Raw genomic sequence first — 9755 nt, 5'->3', positions numbered from 1 at the left:
TTGTGAACCATGGTATTGGCACCATATTCTTGGCGCCACTGCCAGGAAAAGAAAGAGCCATGAATTTTACATAATTAAAGTGTAATCACGATTACGCGTACCAAGTTGCTCACGTTGCTAGGGATTGTTCGAGCCTGGACATCACAATTTCGTGCACCAAGTTTTTGGCGCCGTTGCCGGGGATTGTTTGAGTTTGGACAACTGACGGCTCATCTTGTTGCTCAGATTAGGTAATTTTCTTTTTGTTTTCTTTTAAAAAATTTTTCAAAAAATATTTCAAAATTTTCTCACCTGTTTTCGAAAAAAATTTTTATTCAGAATTTTTAAGAATGAATTCTAGTGTTTCATGATGATTTGTTGAATCCTGGCTGGCTGTAATCCATGTCTAATCTTTTGGACTGGGGTTTCAACTTACCATCACAAAAGAAGAGATTCTCACACACTTAGTTGCTCTATACTTGAAAAGTATCCATATCTGCTGAAGCTTGGCTGGCCATTGGCCATGTCTAGTGTTTTGGACTGGTGCTTTCATTGAAAGCTTGGCTGGCTAGTGAGCCATGTCTAATTCCTGGACTGAAGCTTTAGACTAACATGGCAAGATTCCTGGAATTCATATTAAAAATTTTGGAATCCTTATTTTTCTTTCTTTCTAAATAATTTTCGAAAAATATAAAATAAAAATCCAAAAAAAATTTAGAAAATCATAAAAATCAAAAAAAATATTTTGTGTTTCTTGTTTGAGTCTTGAGTCATATCATGAGTTTGGTGTCACTTGCATATGCATCTTGCATTTTTTTGAAAATATTATGCATTCATAGTGTTCTTCATGATCTTCAAGTTGTTCTTGGTAAGTCTTCTTGTTTGATCTTGATGTTTTCATGTTTTGTGTCTTTTCTTGTTTTTCATATGCATTCTTGAATTCTTAGTGTCTAAGCATTAAAGAATTCTAAGTTTGGTGTCTTGCATGTTTTCTTTGCATTAAAAATTTTTCAAAATTGTGTCTATGATGTTCATCTTGACATTCAAAGTGTTCTTGGTGTTCATCTTGACATTCATAGCATTCTTGCATGCATCACATGTTTTGATCTAAAATTCTCATGCATTGCATCATTTTTCTTGTTTTTCTCTTGCATCATAAAAATTCAAAAAAAAAATATATCTTTCCCTTTTTCTCTCATCAAATTCGAAAATTTGAGTTGACTTTTTCAAAAATTTTTAAAATCAAGTTGTTTCTTATGAGTTAAATCAAATTTTCAATTTGAAAATCTTATCTTTTTCAAAATCTTTTTCAAAAATCAAATCTTTTTCAAAATTCTTAGTTATTTTCGAAAATTCCAAAAATATTTTTCAAAAATCTTTTTCTTATTTTTATACCAAATTTTCGAAAATAACAATAACAATTAATGTTTTGATTCAAAAATCTCAAGTTTGTTACTTACTTGTTAAGAAAGATTCAAACTTTAAGTTCTAGAATCATATCTTGTGATTTCGTGTGAATCAAGTCATTAATTGTGATTTTAAAAATCAAATATTTTTCAAAACTAATTCCAATCATATCTTTTCAAAAATATCTTCTTATCTTATCTTTTTCAAAAATATCTTTTCAAAATATCTTTTCTAACTTCCTAACTTCTTATCTTTTCAAAATTGATTTTCAAATTTGTTTCAACTAACTAACTAACTTTTTGTTTGTTTCTTAACTTTTTCAAAACTACCTAACTAACTCTCTCTCTCTCTCATTTTCGAAAATATCTCCCCCCTTTTTCAAAATTTCTTTTTAATTTACTAATTATTTTAATTTTTAAATCCTAATTTTCGAAAATTACTAACATTTTTTCAAAAACCATTTTCGAAAATCACTAACTCTTTTTCAAAAAAAAAAAAAAGATTTTCGAAAATTCTCCCTCTCCCATCTCATTCTATTTATTCATTCATATCCTAACATCTCATCTCACATATCTAGCCTCCTCACAGTTGTGTTTCTTCCATCATATTACATTCTTTGTCTCCCCCTCTTCTTCTACTCACACAGGGATCCCTATACTGTGGTATAAAGGATCTCTATTATTATTATTATTATTTTTCTGTGCCTTCTTCTTTGTCACATGAGCAGGAGCAAGGATAAGAACATTCTTGTGGAAGCAGATCCAGAACCTGAAAGGACTCTGAAAAAAAAATTAAGAGAAGCTAAAATACAACAATCCAGAGATAACCTTTCAGAAATTTTCGAACAGGAGAAGGAGATGGCAGCCGAAAATAATAATAATGTAAGGAAGATGCTTGGTGACTTCACTGCACCTAATTCCAATTTACATGGAAGAAGCATCTCCATTCCTGCCATTGGAGCAAACAACTTTGAGCTGAAACCTCAATTAGTTTCTCTGATGCAGCAGAACTGCAAGTTTCATGGAATTCCATCTGAAGATCCTTTTCAGTTCTTAACTGAATTCTTGCAGATATGTGATACTGTTAAGACTAATGGAGTAGATCCTGAAGTCCACAGGCTCATGCTTTTCCCTTTTGCTGTAAGAGACAGAGCTAGATTATGGTTGGATTCTCAACCCAAAGACAGCCTGAACTCTTGGGATAAGCTGGTCACGGCTTTCTTAGCCAAGTACTTTCCTCCTCAAAAGCTGAGCAAGCTTAGAGCTGATGTTCAAACCTTCAGACAGAAAGAAGGTGAATCCCTCTATGAAGCTTGGAAAAGATACAAACAGTTGACCAAAAAGTGTCCTTCTGACATGCTTTTAGAATGGACCATCCTGGATATATTCTATGATGGTTTATCTGAGCTATCAAAGATGTCACTGGACACTTCTGCAGGTGGATCCATTCACCTAAAGAAAACACCTGCAGAAGCTCAAGAACTCATTGACATGGTTGCTAATAACCAGTTCATGTACACTTCTGAAAGGAATCCTGTGAACAATGGGACGCCTATAAAGAAGGGAGTTCTTGAAGTTGATACTCTGAATGCCATATTGGCTCAGAATAAAATATTGACTCAGAAAGTCAATATGATCTCTCAGAGTCTGCATGGAATGCAAGCTGCATCCAACAGTACTCAAGAGGCTTCTTATGAAGAAGAAGCTTATGATCCTGAGAACCCTGCAATAGCAGAGGTGAATTACTTAGGTGAACCTTATGGAAACACCTATAACTCATCATGGAGAAATCATCCAAATTTCTCATGGAAGGATCAAAAGCCTCAACAAGGCTTTAATAATGGTGGAAGAAACAGGTTTAACAATAATAAACCTTTTCCATCATCCACTCAGCAACAGACAGAGAACTCTGAACAAAATGCTTCTAATTTAGCAAATCTAGTCTCTGATCTATCTAAGGCCACTGTGAGTTTCATGAATGAAACAAGGTCTTCCATTAGGAATTTGGAAGCACAAGTGGGCCAGCTGAGTAAAAGGATCACTGAAATCCCTCCCAGTACTCTCCCAAGCAATACAGAAGAGAATCCAAAAGGAGAGTGCAAGGCCATTGACATAAGCAAAATGGCCGAACCCAATGAGGGAGAGGAGGACGTGAATCCCAAGGAGGAAGACCTCCTGGGACGTCCAGTGACCAATAAGGAGCTTCCCTCTGAGGAACTAAAGGACTCTGAGGCTCATCTAGAGACCATAGAGACTCCATTGAACCTCCTTATGCCCTTCATGAGCTCTGATGAGTATTCCTCTTCTGAAGAGAATGAGGATGTTACTGAAGAGCAAACTGCCAAGTTTCTTGGTGCAATCATGAAGCTGAATGCCAAATTATTTGGCATTGATACTTGGGAAGTTGAACCTCCCTTGTTCATCAATGAACTAGGTGATCTGGATCAACTGACATTGCCTCAGAAGAGACAGGATCCTGGAAAGTTCATAATACCCTGTACCATAGGCACCATGATCTTTAAGGCCCTGTGTGACCTTGGTTCAGGGATAAACCTCATGCCCCTCTCTGTAATAGAGAAACTAGGAATCTATGGGGTGCAAGCTGCTAGAATCTCATTAGAGATGGCAGACAACTCAAGAAAACAGGCTTATGGACAAGTAGAGGATGTGCTAGTAAAGGTTGAAGGCCTTTACATCCCTACTAATTTCATAGTCCTGGATACTGGAAAGGAAGAGGATGAATCCATCATCCTAGGAAGACCTTTCCTGGCCACAGCAAGAGCTGTGATATATGTTGACAGAGGTGAAATAGTCCTTCAATGGAATGAGAACTCCCTTGTGTTTAAAACTCAAGGATCTCCTTCTGCAACCATGGAGAAGAAGCAGAAAAAGCTTCTCTCAAAGCAGAGTCAACTAGAGCCCCCATAGTCAAACTCTAAGTTTGGTGTTGGGAGGCCACAACCAAACTCTAAGTTTGGTGTTGAACTCCCATATCCAAACTCTAAGTTTGGTGTTGGAGAGTCTCAAACAAAGCTCTAAACATCTGTGAGGCTCCATGAGAGCCCACTGTCAAGCTATCGACACTAAAGAAGCGCTTGTTGGGAGGCAACCCAATTTTTATTTATCTAACTATATTTTCCTTAGTTATATGCCTTTGTAGGTTCATGATCATGTGGAGTCACAAAATAAATATAAAAATTGAAAACGGAATCAAAAACAGCAGAAGAAAAATCACACCCTGGAGGAGCATCTGTCTGCCGTTCAGCGCCAGAACAGAGCATGGTGCTGGCGCTGAACGCCCAAAATGGGCAGCTTCTGGGCGCTGAACGCTAGAACAGGCATGGTTCTGGCGTTCAACGCCAGAAATGGCACACAAATGGGCGTTGAACGCCCAAAATGGCCACCAACCTGGCGCTGAACGCCCAGAGTTGGGTACAAAGGCATTTTTACATGCCTAATGGGTGCAGAGATGTAAATCTTTGAACACCTCAGGATCTGTGGACCCCACAGGATCCACTCAGGATCTGTGGGCCCCACAGGATCCACTCAGGATCTGTGGGCCCCACAGGATCCCCACCTACCTCCACTCACTTCTTCTCACCACTCTCTTTCACACAACCCCATAAACACTCTTCCCTAAAAACCCCTCACCAATCACCTCAATCTCTCTTCCCCACTAAACCTTCACCACTCACATCCACCCACTCTTCCCAGTAAACCTACCTCATAAACTCCACCTACCTTCAAAATTCAAAACCAATTTCCCACCCAAACCCACCCATATGGCCGAACCAATACCCCACCTCCCTACCCTATATAAAGCCCTCCATTCTTCTTCAAATTCACACAACACACCCCTCTACACTCCTCTTGGCCGAAACCACATCTCCCTCTCCCTCTCCATATTTCTTCTTCTTCTTCTTCTATTCTTTTGTTTATTGCTTGAGGGCGAGCAATATTCTAAGTTTGGTGTGGTAAAAGCATAGCTTTTTTTGTTTTTCCATTACCATTGATGGCATCTAAGACCGGAGAATCCTCTAGAAGAGGGAAAGGGAAGATAAAAGCTTCCACATCCGAGTCATGGGAGATGGAAAGGTTCATCTCCAAAGCCCATCAATACCACTTCTATGATGTTGTGGCCAAGAAGAAGGTGATCCCTGAGGTCCCTTTCAAACTCAAAAGAAATGAGTATCCGGAGATCCGACATGAAATTCAAAGAAGAGGATGGGAAGTTCTAACAAATCCCATCCAACAAGTCGGCATCCTAATGGTTCAAGAGTTCTATGCTAATGCATGGATCACCAAGAACCATGATCAAAGTAGGAACCCGAATTCGAAGAACTATGTTACAATGGTTCGGGGAAAATACTTAGATTTTAGTCCGGAAAATGTGAGGTTGGCGTTCAACTTGCCAAACATGGAAGAGAACGCACGCCCCTACACAAGGAGAGTCAACTTTGATCAAAGGTTGGACCAAGTCCTTATGGACATATGTGTAGAAGGAGCTCAATGGAAGGTTGACTCCAAAGGCAAGCCGGTTCAACTAAGAAGATTGGACCTCAAGCCTATAGCTAGAGGATGGTTGGAGTTCATTCAATGCTCAATCATTCCCACTAGCAACCGGTCTGAAGTTACTATAGACCGGGCCATCATGATCCATAGCATCATGATTGGAGAAGAGGTGGAAGTTCATGAGATTATACCTCAAGAACTCTACAAGGTGGCTGACAAGTCCTCCACTATGGCAAGGTTAGCCTTCCCTCACCTCATTTGCCATCTATGTTACTCAGCTGGAGCTTTCATAGAAGGAGACATTCCTATTAAGGAAGAGAAGCCCATCACTAAGAAAAAGATGGAGCAAGCAAGAGAGCCTATTCATGGAGCTCAAGAGGCGCAGGAAGCTCATCACCATGAGATCCCGGAGATGCCTCAAATACACTTTCCTCCACAAAACTATTGGGAGCAAATCAACACCTCCCTAGAAGAATTGAGTTCCAATATGGGACAACTAAGGGTGGAACATCAAGAGCACTCCATCATGCTTCATGAAATAAGAGAAGATCAAAAAGCAATGAGGGAGGAGCAACAAAGACAAGGAAGAGACATAGAAGAGCTCAAGGACATCATTGGTTCCTCAAGAAGGAAACGCCACCATCACTAAGGTGGATTCATTCCTTGTTCTTGCTTTCTCTGTTTTTCGTTTTCTATGTTATGTGCTTATCTATGTTTGTGTCTTCATTACATGATCATTAGTAGTTAGTAACTTTGTCTTAAAGTTATGAATGTCCTATGAATCCATCACCTCTCTTAAATGAAAAATGTTTTAATTCAAAAGAACAAGAAGTACATGAGTTTTGAATTTATCCTTGAACTTAGTTTAATTATATTGATGTGGTGACAATGCTTCTTGTTTTCTGAATGTATGCTTGAACAGTGCATATGTCTTTTGAAGTTGTTGTTTAAGAATGTTAAATATGTTGGCTCTTGAAAGAATGATGACTAGGAGACATGTTATTTGATAATCTGAAAAATCATAAAAATGATTCTTGAAGCAAGAAAAAGCAGCAAAGAACAAAGCTTGCAGAAAAAAAAGGGCAAAAAAAATAGAAAAAAATAGAAAGAAAAAGAAAAAGCAAGCAGAAAAAGCCAATAACCCTTAAAACCAAAAGGCAAGGGCAAATAAAAAGGATCCCAAGGCTTTGAGCATCAGTGGATAGGAGGGCCTAAAGGAATAAAATCCTGGTCTAAGCGGCTAAACCAAGCTGTCCCTAACCATGTGCTTGTGGCGTGTAGGTGTCAAGTGAAAACTTGAGACTGAGCGGTTAAAGTCAAGGTCCAAAGCAAAAGAAGAGTGTGCTTAAGAACCCTGGACACCTCTAATTGGGGACTTTAGCAAAGCTGAGTCACAATCTGAAAAGGTTCACCCAATTATGTGTCTGTGGCATTTATGTATCCGGTGGTAATACTGGAAAACAAAGTGCTTAGGGCCACGGCCAAGACTCATAAAGAAGCTGTGTTCAAGAATCATCATACTGAACTAGGAGAGTCAATAACACTACTCGAAATCGGGAGTTCCTATAGATGCCAATCATTCTGAACCTCAATGGATAAAGTGAGATGCCAAAACTATTCAAGAGGCAAAAAGCTATAAGTCCCGCTCATATGATTGAAGCTATGTTTCATTGATAGTTTGGAATTTATAGTATATTCTCTTCTTTTTATCCTATTTGATTTTCAGTTGCTTGGGGACAAGCAACAATTTAAGTTTGGTGTTGTGATGAGCGGATAATTTATACGCTTTTTGGCATTATTTTTAGTATGTTTTTAGTAGGATCTAGTTACTTTTAGGGATGTTTTCATTAGTTTTTATGTTAAATTCATATTTCTGGACTTTACTATGAGTTTGTGTGTTTTTCTGTGATTTCAGGTATTTTTTGGCTGAAATTGAGGGACTTGAGCAGAAATCAGATTCAGAGGTTGAAGAAGGACTGCTGATGCTGTTGGATTCTGACCTCCCTACACTCAAAGTGGATTTTCTGGAGCTACAGAACTCGAAATGGCGTGCTTCCAATTGCGTTGGAAAGTAGACATCCAGGTCTTTCCAGAAATATATAATAGTTCATACTTTAGCCAAGAATAGACGACGTAAACTGGCGTTCAACGCCAGATTTCTACCCAAATCTGGCGTCCAGCGCCAGAAAAGGAGCCAAAACCAGAGTTGAACGCCCAAACTGGCACAAAAGCTGGCGTTCAACTCCAAAAAGGACCTCTACACGTGCAACACTCAGGCTCAGCCCAAACACACACCAAGTGGGCCTAGGAAGTGGATTTATACATCAATTACTTACTCATGTAAACCCTAGTAGCTAGTTTATTATAAATAGGACCTTTTACTATTGTATTAGGTATCTTTGATCAGTTGTATGCTATCTTAGATCACAATAGGGGGCTGGCCATCTCGGCCATGCCTGGACCTTCACTTATGTATTTTCAACGGTAGAGTTTCTACACTCCATAGATTAAGGTGTGGAGCTCTGCTGTTCCTCAAAGATTAATGCAAAGTACTACTGTTTTCTATTCAATTCATCTTATTTCGCTTCTAAGATATCCATTCGCACCCAAGAACGTGATGAAGGTGATGATTATGTGTGACGCTCATCATCCTTCTCCCTTATGAACGCGTGCCTGACAAACACTTCTGTTCTACATGAATTAAGCTAGAATGAGTATCTCTTAGATCTCTTAACCAGAATCTTCGTGGCGTAAGCTAGAATGATGGCGGCATTCAAGAGAATCCGGAAAGTCTAAACCTTGTCTGTGGTATTCCGAGTAGGATTCAATGATTGAATGACTATGACGAGCTCCGAACTCGCGATTGCAGGGCGTTAGTGACAGACGCAAAAGGATAGTAAATCCTATTCCAGCATGATCGAGAACCGACAGATGAATAGCCGTGCCGTGACAGGGTGCGTGAGCATATTATTCACTGAGAGGATAAGATGAAGCCATTGGCAAGGGTGATGCCTCCAGATGATTAGCCGTGCCGTGACAGGGCATTGGATCATTTTCCCGAGAGATGACCGAAAGTAGCCATTGACAGTGGTGATGTATCACATAAAGCCAGCCATGGAAAGGAGTGAGACTGATTGGATGAAGATAGCAGGAAAGCAGAGGTTCAGAGGAACGAAAAGCATCTCCATTCGCTTATCTGAAATTCCTACCAATGATTTACATAAGTATCTCTATCCCTATTTTATTATATAATATTCGAAAACACCATTATCACTTTATATCTGCCTGACTAAGATTTACAAGGTGACCATAGCTTGATTCATACCAACAATCTCCGTGGGATTCGACCCTTACTCACGTAAGGTATTACTTGGACGACCCAGTGCACTTGCTGGTTAGTTGTATCGAAGTTGTGAACCATGGTATTGGCACCATATTCTTGGCGCCACTGCCAGGGAAAGAAAGAGCCATGAATTTTACATAATTAAAGTGTAATCACGATTACGCGTACCAAGTTGCTCACGTTGCCAGGGATTGTTCGAGCCTGGACATCACAATTTCGTGCACCACTCACGCGGGCGCCGCAACCTTGACAAGCGGGATTAACCACCGTCCTTGCCAGGCGCAAACGACTTATCAACAATGTTGTCAATTATCAAATCTCTCAGCATAAGCGGGACGAACCCGGCCCTTACGCCTACCAAGTAATAACTCATCAATCTTGATGATATCCACAATCAATCAGGCTCAACAACTTATTTCAAACTCATTCTTGGCCCATTTACTTTTAATTAACAAACATATTCAATTCACATCTTGCCAAGAATCACTTTTCAAAACGGAGCCACTTTCCACATC

The 9755-nt window shown here is 39.4% G+C and overlaps 1 non-coding gene across 1 annotated transcript; it reads right to left on the bottom strand.

Moving 5' to 3' along the window:
* Positions 1 to 2639: 2639 nt before the first annotated feature.
* Positions 2640 to 2747, bottom strand: LOC112761834 (small nucleolar RNA R71). Its single transcript, XR_003182208.1, has one exon. It is a non-coding gene; the product is annotated as a small nucleolar RNA R71 (small nucleolar RNA).
* Between the last annotated feature and the right edge of the window lie 7008 nt (positions 2748 to 9755).

This window comes from Arachis hypogaea, chromosome 16 (assembly GCF_003086295.3).
Source record: "Arachis hypogaea cultivar Tifrunner chromosome 16, arahy.Tifrunner.gnm2.J5K5, whole genome shotgun sequence".
Classification (NCBI taxonomy): domain Eukaryota; kingdom Viridiplantae; phylum Streptophyta; class Magnoliopsida; order Fabales; family Fabaceae; genus Arachis; species Arachis hypogaea.
This window is presented reverse-complemented; position numbering and strand designations above follow the sequence as displayed.